The sequence below is a fragment of the Dama dama genome, chromosome 19 (assembly GCF_033118175.1).
Source record: "Dama dama isolate Ldn47 chromosome 19, ASM3311817v1, whole genome shotgun sequence".
Lineage (NCBI taxonomy): Eukaryota > Metazoa > Chordata > Mammalia > Artiodactyla > Cervidae > Dama > Dama dama.
Window position 1 is genome coordinate 44,281,231 of NC_083699.1, and position 14,094 is coordinate 44,295,324.

A 14,094-nucleotide genomic window follows, 5' to 3' on the forward strand; every position below is an offset into this window, starting at 1 on the left:
AAGATAAATTCAAGCATGTATTATTTGTATACACTATTAATAACATATTTGTGTTAATTAACTGACTGGAATGTGGTCATGGGTAACACTGGGGTGATGTGATCTTATTTATTCTTTCAAGCTATGGAGTTCCCTCATGAGAATGCTGCCCCATGATTCCTTGCTCTGGTATTTCTCAATGATCAGCCAAATGTACATTTATTTCTGCTGCTGCTGCTAAGTCACGTCAGTCGTGTCCAACTCTATGTGACCTCATAGATAGCAGCCCACCAGGCTCCCCGTCCCTGGGATTCTCCAGGCAAGAACACTGGAGTGGGTTGCCATTTCCTTCTCCAATGCATGAAAGTGAAAAGTGAAAGTGAAGTCACTCAGTCATGTCTGACTCTTTGTGACCCCATGGACTGCAGCCTACCAGGCTCCTCCATCCCTGGAATTTTCCAGGCAAGAATACTGGAGTGGGGTGCCATTGCCTTCTCCAACATTTATTTCTAGATACAAGTGAAAGAGAATCTTAGACTACATTGTCTACACCAGAGGTTCTCAAAGTGTGATCCCTTAATTAACATCAGCATTTCCCGGGAACCTGTTAGAAAATGTTAAGTCTCAGGACCACCCCAGGCCCACTGAATCAGAAACTATAGGATATCCAGAAATTTATTGTGCTATAACAAGTCTACAAGTTATTATGATCCATACTTAAGCTTGAAAACCCCTGACTGAATACAATTGGGAAGAAAGCTGTTCTCACTATTCTGCCCTGAACAATGGAGCATTCCCTGGACCTACCCAACAATGTCAAAATTCCTATCACATCCTTCCTCTTCTGAGGAAACTCAACTTCATTTTAGGCTGGATAATTGGAACAAATAAGTAAAATTTTGATCAAAAAGATGAGGGAATCTCTTTCATTTCTGTCATTATACTTTAATTTTTATAGCATGACTTAAACCAGTAGGTCTTAAAAACTATAATTTTAAACCATATACCACAGCTGCGTGGCATTCTGCTAGTTCCAACCAGAGGAGAAACACTGAGTGAATTAGAACTAGGCAGAATGAAGGGAATACTAATGAGGAAGCAAGGGTCAGCAATCTAAAGAAAATATGAAAGAAATGGACGCTAGGCCAATCACAGCCTGTGTCAAAGTAGGGAGGACGGACAATAGTGGGGAAGGGAAGAATCTGTTCGTGAGAATAAGAAAGTGGCAGCAGCCAGCATCAGATAGGAATCTTGTCCTGCATTGGGAATGTTCACATGAGGTAGAGTGAAGGATACAGAAAGTAGTAGTTGGTTCTAGACAAAGGGCTAACGTGATAGTGAGGAGTTTAAGGCAAGAATACAGCTCCATACAGGAAAAGAGGAAGTAAAAACCCAAGAGTCAGAAAAAAATTACAACAGCAACAGGTGTTGATACTAGGTACTGATGTTATGCTTGGTTTGTTACATAAACATAAAATGTATTTATTATATATTACTACACATTAATATATGGGCCTTCCCTGGTGACTCTGCGGGAAAGAGTCTGCTCTGGGTTGGGAGGATCTCCTGGAGAAGGAAATGGCAACCCACTCCAGTATTCTTGCCTGGAGAATCCCATGGACAGAGAAGCCTGGCGGGCTACAGTCCATGGGGTCACAGAGTCAGACATGCCTTAGAGACTAAACCACCACCACACATTAATATTAATGTATATACTTTAATGTAATACATTAATACACCCTATGTATATTATTTGTCTCATTCATCTTGAAAGATGAATTGTAGGGTGGGATGTTTCGAAAGAACAGCATGTATATTATCTATAGTGAAACAGATCACCAGCCCAGGTGGGATGCATTAGACAAGTGCTCGGGCCTGGTGCACTGGGAAGACCCAGAGGGATCGGGTAGAGAGGGAGGTGGGAGGGGGGAATACATGTAATTCCATGGCTGATTCAAGTCAATGTATGACAAAACCCACTGCAATGTTGTGAAGTAATTAGCCTCCAACTAATAAAAATAAATGAAAAAAAAAAAAAGAAAAAAAAAAGAAAGATGAATTGTACAATAAGGAAGCAAAGACACAGATGTATCTTGCCCAAGTCATAGGGACTAACAGGTTGTTAGTTGTGTGTCTGATTTTAAGTCCTGTAACCTTTCTACCATACCACTGAGCTTCCCAGATGAGCAGGACAGCTGTTCCAGGTGAGGCGGGAGGAGGAAGGTGCAGCCCCTGCTTACTCGTCTCTGGCACATGAGCATTGGTGCTCTCTCATAGCCACGTGGCAGCAGGCAGGAACTCCTCTTGTTTCCCCAAGTTTGCTGTCATTGGCCCGGGGCGTGGGTGAGCCTGAGCCTTCAGAGATCACCCTCCTGAAGGCTAATAAACTGCACATGTGATATTGTATGTACACAGCTGGACTAGTTTTCACGAACAAAGGAAGGCTAGTTGACTTACCAGAGCAAAGTATATCGTAGATGTTGAATTGTTAAGCTCACAGACTCTGAAGCCTGTCCGCTCTGTACTAGCTATGTGACTTAGTCAAGTTACTCAATGTCTCTATGCTGGGGTTTTTACTCCCTAAAATAGGGATAACAATAGCTCCTGCCTCACTGGATTGTTATGAGGATTAAATGAGTCATTATATGTAAAGCACAGTACTCAATACATAGTAAAAGATACATAAGCACAATTTCAAAAGACTGTTATCGCCTCAAATGTCCTTTCAATGTCTCATATGAATAAAACATGAACCATCAAGCATAAAGATTTTTGCTTAGTTCAGTCTTAGGTAGACCTGCTTAAAAAGTCTATAACTGAGCCCAATATCTAGTGTGTTGTTTAGTCACTAAGTCGTGTCTGACTCTTTGCAACCCCATGGACTGTAGCTCCCCAGGCTCCTCTGTCCATGGAATTTCTCACAAGAATACTGGAGTGGCTTGCCATTTCCTTCTCCAAGGGATCTTCCCAACCCAGGGATTGAATCTGCATCTCTAGTGCCTGCTGCATTGGCAGGTGGAGTTCTTTACCACTGAGCCACCTGGGAAGACTATTTTATGCTTTATTGAAAAAAAAAAAAAAATTGTTGAAAGATTTGAAAAAGGAAAAAGCCCTTACAATCCAATCATCATTACCCAAATGTTACCACTTTGTACATATTACCATCTATGTCGATGGACATACAAATTTCACATTTTTGTAATTGATACGTATATCTGTATCACTTTTTTTATAATTACCATCATATCACAAGTATTTCTGACAATTCATGTTCATAAACATGCTAATGGCTGTTAAATATTTCATTCTATCACTAAATTTTATTCTCTGCACAATCAAGAAATTCAGCTTATTAATCATGAAACTCAGACTTTGTATAACTTTTATCTGGAAGTAAAAGACATCTTCTTCTATCTAAAATGATCAGTTGCCAACCAAACATCAGAAGAGAGAAAATGGATTTAAATTGTTTGAAGACAATGAAGGACTGAATGCAATTACTTTTTAATGTCACAAATGATTGAAAACTAAAAAAAATCAAATATCCTTTCTATAATGTTAGTAAAACACTCAACATTTTGACTCCTTGGCATTATTTTGTTTGTCTTTGTTTTTTTTATGGGAGAAGTGCTGGTTACAGCTGGGAGAGCGGAGAAAACCATATCCACCAAATCAACCTCACATAAGGCTAATATATAAATAAACTACTCTTATTTGTAAAGACACATGAGATAGGTGAAAAAAAATTACAAAAACATAATGTGCAATCTGACAAGCAAAAATGCCACTAAGTTAACTGAAGACATAGTAGAGACAAAGGCAAACAACCATAAATCCTTAAACAAAACATAATCACTGTTGTCCCCATATAAACACTCAAAAATGCTGGTTCTTACAATCCCATAGATAAAGAACCTTGCCTCTGATCCTCCCTTGTTTCACAGATGAAGGAAGAAGGATAGAGAAAGGAAGTGACCAGTTCAAACTCACACGAGGAGTTGGGTCAGGAAGTCGAATTCAAGTCCAAGTTTCCAGACTCAAGCCAAGATCTCTACTGCAACCATGCATTGGTTCAGACATACCTGGGCCTGTATGTGGTCACTATCATGCAATCTACAAACTCCAGCCAAGTATCCATTTTCCCTCAACCTTTGTGTGCACATGGGCTTCCCTGGTAGCTCAGCTGGTAAAGAATCCACCTGCAATGCGGGAGACCTGGGTTCGATTCCTGGGTTGGGAAGATCCCCTGGGAAGGGAAAGGCACCCACTCCAGTGTTCTGGCCTGGAGAATTCCATGGACTGTATACTCCACAGGGTCACAAAGAGTCGGACACGACTGAGTGACTTTCATTTCACTTCACTTCTGTGCATGTAGAACCAAATTAATTACTCATGGCACCAAGTTAATTACTCTACCTAATTCAGTTGCTCAACCCAGCTGTGGACCCAACAAATTCATTCATACAACTCACAGCCTGAAAACACTAGTTCAAACCTATCAGGGGCTCCTTAAAAATTAATGTGGTAATTATGATCACCCTGTTTTATTTTCTACAGACACCAAGTCTAAAAGGGATCAAGTAAAGGATGAATACAAACAAGCTGAAAAAGCAGTTTCTTCCTAAAAAGAAAGTAGAAATCAATAGGCAAATAAAGTTATTTGTTATTACACTCTTTGAAGTTATATATACTCTTTGAAAAAAGAAAAAGGTTTAAGATACTGAGGTCCAGAGAGGAGAAAGATTTTTCCTAAAGTTCCTCCATTGAATTAGAGGGACAAGAACCAGAACCCAGGTTTTCTAGCATCTGGTCTAATATTAGTTTTATTTTATCAGAACATGTACCATATTTTCTATGCCTCAGTGAATCTCCCTAGCATACAGTTTCATAATCCCACCAGTTTAAAGAAGCTTACCCTTAGAGAATCTAACACATAGTAGGCACTCAATAAATACTGCTTATTAAATCAATCAATCAATCATTTTGCTTGAAAATTGCCTTGGTTGTCTCCCTCACCTCAGTATCATTGCAGATATTGCTATACTTGTATTATTGGTTTTCTTTTTATGCTGATGCAAAGTCTATGTCATCTTATTTTGAACTATTTGTAGGCTTGCAAATACAGCATGTTTTATATGACAACCTTTTTTCTTGACACATAGCAAATATTTCTCTTTTAAATCCCAGAATAGAAAAAAAAAAAAAGTAAATCAAATACAATTTTAAGCAGTGCTGGAAATGTTAAAAATATCTTGAAATGAAAGAAGTGCCTCTGTAAAAAACAAAAACTGCTTAAATAACCTAATTTTAAACTTTCCAGATTTTTAACAATTAGAATGATCATGTAATAAGTCCTGTGAAAGTCTCTAATTTGTAGAGAATCTAAACCCAATCTAGCATGTGAATGAGACTAAGGACAAAAACACCTCAACATTTCTTTTGAAATCAGAATCATCTACATTTTTTGTCTTCAAAAAGTTAAAAAGGAATTTCTAATTTTTATTGCAATGAGGTTTGCTGGACATATTTGGTGTCAGTGTTTGAGGAATTGAGAAAAACCTGATTGTTTCACATGGGTGACAGTTGTGGGAATGAATGGGGACTAAAAGACATGCTATTAGCAGATTGGTATTGCTGCTTCCTGCTAGTTAAGGAAATTTTGATGTGTTATCTTCTCAATGGCCTCTGAAAGCTTCTAGATTTTTTCCTGTAGTCTAGTCCCTTTCGACTGCATCTCAGGCTAATGGCAATTCCACAAATAGTAGGGAAACAAGACTGACCACAGAATAGCAATTTCCCTTTCCTTTTTGTCCAACAATGTTTAAAGCTCACTTTCAATTATCTGTACTTTCTGAATCACTGGTGGTGGGATTTGTTTCAGGTAAAAAGCCAGGCAGAGTATATGCTTTTAAAAAGTAAAAAAGAAAAGCGCTGTTGAGAGGCAACAGGTGTCCCTTGGGACTTCTGCCAATGTACCATCAGTTGCCTCACAGCAGCAAAATACCATGGCCTCCCTGGGTGGGAGTCCCACCTTCCCAAAGACAGGGAGATGGAGACTGTTTCAAAAAGTAACTGGAGAGAATAGCAAACTAAAATGAGAACTATAGACATGGATACTAGAACAAAATCCATCATGCTCTGCATGCAAGGATGCTGATGAGGATGAAGACACTGGGAGAAGTGACGTGTCTTCTTGGGCTCAGACACATGCTATCTATGTTTCTAACCCAAGCCTGTAGGACAAGAATTGGTTTCTCTCTCCTACACATATGTTCTCTTAACACTACAGAGGGTGAAAATAAAAATCAAGGTCCTAGCAGTAGGAGTCCTGTAGTATTTCTGACAAAGGACACACATACATGTTACAATTTTATATTACTCACCCTGTAGCTTATCTATTGATTCCTAGTTGAGAGTGCACATCCTAATCACGAGGTGCTTCTTAAATATCCGAGTCCCAGGTACTACAGGGTGCCGCATGATTCAGATGTGCACCCCGACCGAAAATCCTGTTACCAGCCAGATTTTACACAATGTTTTAAATCCAGTCAAGGTATAATAGGTACTTCCCAGTGGCTCAGTTGGCAAAGAGTATGCCTGCAATGTGGGAAACCCGGATTCAGTTCCTAGGTTGGGAAGATCCCCCGGAGAAGGAAGTGGCAATCCACTCCAGTATTCTTGCACTGAGAATTCCATGGACAGGGAAACCTGGTGGGCTACAGTCCATGGGGGTCACAAAGAGTCAGACACGACTGAATGACTAACACAAGGTATGATATTTGACCCAATGCACTTCCATTCCCAAACCCACAAGATGTTATATAACTGACTTGAAACTATGTCTGAGCAACAAATATAAATTCACATTTTTGAGGAGTTACTGCAAAAAAATATATAGAATAACAACAAAAGAAATCCCTATTGGTAAATTAAAGCCTTTGCAGAAGTCAATGAAGATAATTTGTAGCAGCAAGTATGCTTGCTGCTAAAACTACAAAAATGACAAAGGATTAATTCTTCCCCTCTAGGATGAGATCCTAATGAAAAGACAAACACAACTAATAATAATGAAAGACAACACAGCTAATCATAATGAAAACTCTGATTCTAAATACTAAATGCTTTATTGGTTTGAATTTAATTTCATAATTATTATGGTATGGGACTTGGGGTAGGCACAATAAGTTTTGTTTTACAGGAAAATAAAGATGCATTGCCCAAGTTACTTAGTCTTGAACCTCAGTTTTGTTATCTACAAAATGAAGTTAATATATCTAGTCACAAGTTTTTAAAGGAGGTGACATATATTAACAAGCCCTTTGGAAAAACACAGAATGTCTCATGAATGTTATTTACGGCTGTTAGTATGACAAATTAAGAGCCCAATATTAACAAATTCAAAGTAACATATAACTATTAGTCATTCAGTAGGCACAAAACTCTACACCAAATAGGGTCAGAAGCTTAATGGGATAAAAGGACAAGGATAGGGAATGACTGGAGATAACAAATGGGCCACCCCCAGGCTTATTTCTAATGCTAACAAGCCTCATCATTAACACCCAACTCAGACAATAGGTTACTAGCCAGGTAGCTAGTTAGTTGGAACAGCTTTTAGAATAGTACTCAGCAAGAGTTCAAATGTTCTCCCACACAAAAATTCTGTCTAAAGAAACCAAAAGTGAAAAAAAAAACCAAAAGCGGAACAAAAGGCAGACATTATTGCTGTGGAATATTAAGTGCCTCTGTAGAGGTCATTAATCATTACGACTTTATATTCTAGCCACCTGGGTAACTGACTAGAACTCTGAGAGATGAAGGGAGAAGACACATACAATGTTAGAAATCAATAGCTCTTGAGCCTGTTCATTTATCCTCAAACTGAAAGCTTCTTGAGGGCAACCCCAATGCACTATTCATTATCTCCATCCCCTGCATTTAACAATAAGCCTGGAATAATGTGGAAACTCATTAAATATTTTGAATTAAATGAAATGGAATCTCTCTGATATTTAAGAATCTTTAAGACTCAGACAGGAAAAATTGACTTGTCCAAGGTTACGCCATTAAAGCTGGGATAAGAACAGGGATCTCCTATGCTCAGTGCCTGTTCTGTTTTTTTACCGTGTTATATCTTACTCATCCTACAACAGTCTTGGAGCTTTAGTTGTTTGCTTTTTAACCACAAAGCAGCTTTTTAAAAAATCACTTTCTGGCTCTGATAAACTAGTTACTGCATGACATTTTCCTTTCCTCTTGTAGAGTGAACCATTCTGGTTTCAGATAAATGATTATTCTAGGCATGCATGCATGCTAAGTTGTTTCAGTCACGTCTGACTCTGTGTGACCCTATGGACCGTAGCTCGCCAGGCTCCACTGTCCATGGAATTCTCCAAAAAAGAATATGGAAGGGGTTGCCATGCCCTCCTCCAGGGAATCTTCCTGACCCAAGGGTTGAACCTGTGTCTCTTGCATCTCCTGCATTGGCAGGCAGGTTCTTTTACCACTAGCATCACCTGGGAAGCCCACTTCTTTCACCTCTCCCAATTTATAATCTCCTGGATGTGTGAACATGGCATGATAAACTAATGAAAGCTATCCAATCTAACATATGTAATCTGAATCCCTACTATGTAAATGAAAATGTTTTATCTGATGCAGGCACCTGGGCAGCTGCAGGACTGTTAGAACTTCATACTGTGCCCACAAACAAAGTTAATCTATGAGTGAAGATTTGAGAGTGAGATCTTTAAGATCAGAGACTACATCTTAGTTTTCTTTTACATTCTCAGAACTAAGCACTTTGGGAACATAGCAGATGCTCAAGAAATGCTTGTTTAAATAAAGAACATAAAAACTATAATGTTGATTGTAAGAAATGCAGTATGAGAGGGACAAACAGGGACTTTGATCATATAAAATATACCAGTAAATATTAATTAGATGTAAGGGAGGTCACAGAAGCTCTTGGTGAACAAGAGGCACAGCAAATGGATCTTAAAAGAATGGAATAGAGGCACATGGCAATGGGATGGAGGTAAGCTATATTCAATCTAAGATGTGCTTTGATTAAGCAATCCAATGTCACACTACCATGGGTTAACACCAGGACATTTTAAGGAGTTCAAAAATGAACCTACAGAAAAAGCATTTAAAGATAATTAAGGGGTTGAAATTAAATGGCTAGAGGAAGAACAGAGAAGGTATTTTAAATGAATCCATCTTCTGATAATACTAAGAGGCAAGCAATTTCTTTGGTATTTCATTTCCATTCTTTCCCAAAGCAACCAAAAACTTACAGCATGATCACATATCACATGCTTCCATATTGATTAATAAGATAATATCCCATCTTCTATACTCAGATGCCCAGAGTGGTGTCATTCAGATACAATCAGTCCCCTAAGGTCTAAACCAGAGCTTCTTAAACTTTAATATGCATACAAATGACAAGCAGATTTTGTTGAAATGAACATTTGGCTCAGTAGGTCTGGAGTAAGGCCCAAGATTCTGCATTTCTAGCAAATTTTCAGGTGATGTTAATACTGATTGTCTATGGACTACATTTTGACTAACAAGGTCTTAGACCAATGTTTAACTTTGACTAACTTTGACTATCAATTTGCAACACTTGAGGAGCTTTTAAAAAATACCTATGCCCAGGTTCTACAATAGAATCAATTAAACCAGAATGTCTAAAGGTGTGGCCTAAGCATCTTTATGCTTCAAAACCTTCACAGGTGTTTCTGATAAGCACAAGCTTGCAAACCTAGCTGGACAAAGAAAATATGTGATACAGGCAGGAAGGGGAAAAATACAGAAGACTGAGGGCGTGGGGGAGGGAGCGGGGAAGAGAGGGAGGGAACCTTTTTCTTCACAGTAAATCAATGTTTCTCAAACTTTTATGGGCGCACAAATAATCTGCGAATTTTGTTAAAAATCAGATTCTGATTCAGTAAGCCTAGAGCAAAGATCAACATTCTAAATCAAAACCACATTTTGATTATCAAAAGTCTAAATGAGTGATTCTTGAATACTGTTGCATCTGAGATCTTTAAAAAAAAAATATTGCCTCTCTCCTACCTTAAAATTCTGATGCAATTGATGAAGTGTTTGACCAGGCATGAGGAGGTCTAAAAAGCATACCAGATGATTCTAATGTACATCAAAGTTTGTGAACCACCACCAGACACAAATCCTGTCAAAGTTGTTCGGACTGTGCACCAATCCAAATCTCTGAAGCAACATTAATTACCATGATACATAAGGATCACTGAAATTACACCAGAAATTGACTGCTGGATCAATTGATTCATTTACCTCTCTTCCTCGTCCTGCTAACAAGAAGGGATGCAAAACAATAAGTAAGGAAGCGAAAAAATTGATCTTATTTGTAAATAACTGATGCTTAACTTGCTGAAGACTTTGGATGAGTGCTCTAAGAATGGTTTTGAAATGCTGGAGGTAAGATGAAGGTTGTCAAATGTTGGCAACAAGATTCAAAACTAAGTGGGCCATTAGCTTTTTTTCTAGGATGAAGAACTCTTGAACTCTCAATTGAATCATGTAATAGTACTTTGAGTATTGAAAGAGTATGTAGTAGAAAAAAATAAGTATGTATGTTTACATTTGAAAATGTCTTCCTGAAACTAAACTTGAAGCTATTGGGGGAAGAAATTTGTACATGGCAGCATAAAGTATCAATACTTAAGGTACAACAATTCAGATGGGATATGAATATACTTCTCTTAATACACACTTTCTTCTATAATAAAATTTCAAGTTAGCTACCATTTTTAGCTATGCAATTTGCATCAAGTCAGAAAGTGAGGTCAACGTGTAATTCACCACTCTTTGTATGATCACTATCTGGCTAATTCAGTTTTGCAAAAAAGTCCATGAACCAATGTGTATGAGGACTTTCACCATATCTTTTGCCTGAAGCAATTATGGTACCTCTGCAAAATGACCACAATATTGGCTTGGGGCAAAATAATTCATTGCCTTGAAGTCAGTGCTGTGATTCATGCCTGTATCACTGCTATAGATTTTTTAGAACTTCTAGCATGATTCTTCTCAGATATACTTCTGAGATTTTCCTTTCTGAAATCCCAAGCCTGGCAGAATAACTAGAATGCTACCGTTATCAGTATGAGATATAAACTATCTAGAACTTTTTGTGGCATGTAGCATATGTTATGGACAAAGAGGAGAAATTAAAAATTATTGCTAAGAGATACGTTTTCTTTTTACGATGGGCCAGGAATTCGTGTATAAATTGAAAGCAAAATGTTACAAAGAACATTTGTCAAATAACCAAGCTTAATATTCAAATAGCAGGTGTTCTCTAAATAAAAAAAAGATGCTTCTTAGTAAAATGATACTCTGTTGTTAATTTCATGTTCTAGAAATACTTAATCAACTGGAATATTACAGACATCTATGAATTTTTGACTTCTAGTTTTAAAATGGATTCTACAGTAAAGTTAATCAATATATGCCTCATGTATATTTATTGACATGGGGTCTCTTCTATACGTACATGATTGTTAGTCAAGGAAATGCCCATCAGTAAATCATAGGAATAAATTATCCCAATTAAAATTTGTCAGCTTGTCTGAACCTATGTTGATTCAGTTATTTTCACACTGGAAATGCTTACCTAAGTTGAAATACTTAACTCTTATAATTAAATACTTTATTGAACATGTACTTGCTATCACTTGACACTTCAGTTTTACTAATCAGCCCAGAAATAGGTAACCCACCACGACTCCCTGATCCTGAGCACATTACCACAATGACTGACATTCTTGGTTTAAAAATAAAACCTTGTTTCAAATATAGCTTCTTGAGTTCTGGGTAATGAATATAGTTTCATAAAAGTTGACATCATTTTTTCCGATTTCACCACAATTAAATACATCCAGTATTCCTACTGGATATCTGACCACATCACTCAAGACTCTTGCAAGCTAGTGGGCGTTTTAAAGAGGAGGAGGAGGAGGAGGAAGAAGAGACCTGCATAGATGGAGTTAAACCCAAAGGCTATCCAATCCTACAATTTTAATAGTCATTTTGCTTATGTGAGTTAAATATGCTATCAGAAGTTGATTTTTACAGCTCATTTACCAATTAGTATGTATACATTATGCAGATTTGCTTATGAGGAAAATATTAATATATACATATCCAGAACTAGTATATGCATCATGCCTGGAGCCAAGCAGTGCTCCGATACACTGTTCTTCTTAGAGGTCAGTTCTAACGCACACTGTTTCAAATAGACCCAATTTCTCTGCTGATATATATTCAAAATGCAGTGGGATGTGGTCATACACACCCAGAAATATCATCTTCCTGGGGTGGGGGGTGGAGAAATCCAAACATTTTTTTCTATAGCAATGCATTATTGGATATCAGATACAAACGTGCCTGTCAGCAATCCTAAGGTAAATGAAATATATTTATGTGAACCCATCCATTCTACAGAAAAGAAATCGCTTTATCAACACATGTCGCCTCCCCCACCGTCTAAAGACTCTTCCCACCCCCTACCTAAAAAGAAAAGAAAAGAAAAAAAACCTCATCACACTTCACTACGCAACTGATGGAGTATTAAACACTGTCTTCCAAGCTGTGGGAGTTAAAAAGAAGTCGCCTTCCTGCCACACTTCCCTGGTGCTGCAACGGACATAGCATCTCCTCCTGTCGACCTAGTATGATGCTCGCTCCCCAAGCACTGCAGTCCCCTCGCCGAGGACTGCCCTGGCCACACGCACATGCCGCGGGAAGTCCCCCGATGGGGACAGCCACATACCTTTGCTCTCCATTTCGGTCCCTTTCGAGTGCTGGGAAGTTCAATGGAAGTTGGCCGGAAGATGCGGGCCCGCTTCAGATTCCCAAACCCGGGAAGCCAATCTGACGATTTCGCCCGTACTTCCTTTCTTCCCCTCAGGCTTCCTGAAAGATGGGATTTCTTAAACCTTGAAACTGCAATCAGCCACCAAAGGACACTTAGCAGCAGCGGCAGATTGCCTCTACAAGGGACAGGTTGCGACCTGGCATTCATATGCATGCACGGTGCCCGTTGAGTTTGTTTGTTTTTTTACCTGGCTCTGGAAGCAGCAAGCAGGAGCTGTCCTCCGAACGTGGTGCTGCAGGTGTAGTGACAGATCATCCCACTTTGCTCGCTGGATGTACAGCAGATTTGCATGGGCGCTGGCACGCATGCGCAGGGCGTCCCCCCACCCCTTCTCGCCGCCTCCCGCTCCCCCGCCCTTCTTTGCCTCTCTCCCCAATACGGTCCTCAGTTATCCCCGCTGAAGAGCTGTCGCGTTCGGTCACAGGGAGCGCTGCTAAAAATAAACGCCGGACCGGATTTTCCTTTGCAAACTAGCAAATGGATTGGATTGGGATTGTGTATCAATCCAATACGATTTTCCAGATGGGATTACGGAAGCCTCAGAGGAAACTGGGGTCTCCGAGCTGGGTATGGTTTTATTCAGAAGCAGAGAGGAGAAAAGAGGAGTGTATTTGCGAATCCCGTGTAATGGTCACAATTTGGGGTTCTCTTCCCAGTTGCTGCAGTAACTTTCCAGGTGTATGCCGCCTCCTCTTCTAACCACTTCCCCCACTGACTTTACGGTTCTGTTTGTATTTCCATATCTGTTTTGTTTTTTCATCCGGGATAGAGTGGGAGTAGCCCTGGACCTACCAAAGATTAATATTCGCCTGCTGCTTTGCTACTCAGACTGAATTTTCTTGCCTCCCTGATATCTCTTTGGCCTCCAACTCAAAACTGTTCCATGAACAGGCTACAGGGCTTCTCAATTCTCTGAACAAAGCCACCGAGGACATCCTGGGGTGATTTTTAGCTACAGTCTGCCAAGATGCAGAGACCCCAAAGGCAGAGAGGCCCTTTATTGATAAGAAGTACTTTAAAGCTGTGTACATAATCAGTTTTAGAACGATGAAGAAGAAAAATATTTGTCTTGTCTAAGGTACTAGTGAAGGTTTCAAAGCCAAAAATACTTTATAGCACTCTTTTCATAGAATATTGTAAAAGTCCACACTATGCTTAGTTTATCTGCAACCTGTGTAATAGGGCAATAT

The 14,094-nt window shown here is 39.1% G+C and overlaps 1 long non-coding RNA gene across 1 annotated transcript in view; it reads right to left on the reverse strand.

The window, feature by feature from the left end:
* The window catches only part of LOC133073420 (uncharacterized), a 76,151-nt gene extending 62,972 nt beyond the window's left edge, over positions 1-13,179 (reverse strand). Inside the window, exons 1-2 of the long non-coding RNA XR_009696980.1 lie at positions 13,092-13,179; positions 12,800-12,942 (exon numbers count right to left, since the gene is read on the reverse strand). This is a non-coding gene — a long non-coding RNA (uncharacterized LOC133073420). The remainder of the gene's footprint in view (positions 1-12,799; positions 12,943-13,091) is intronic.
* Between the last annotated feature and the right edge of the window lie 915 nt (positions 13,180-14,094).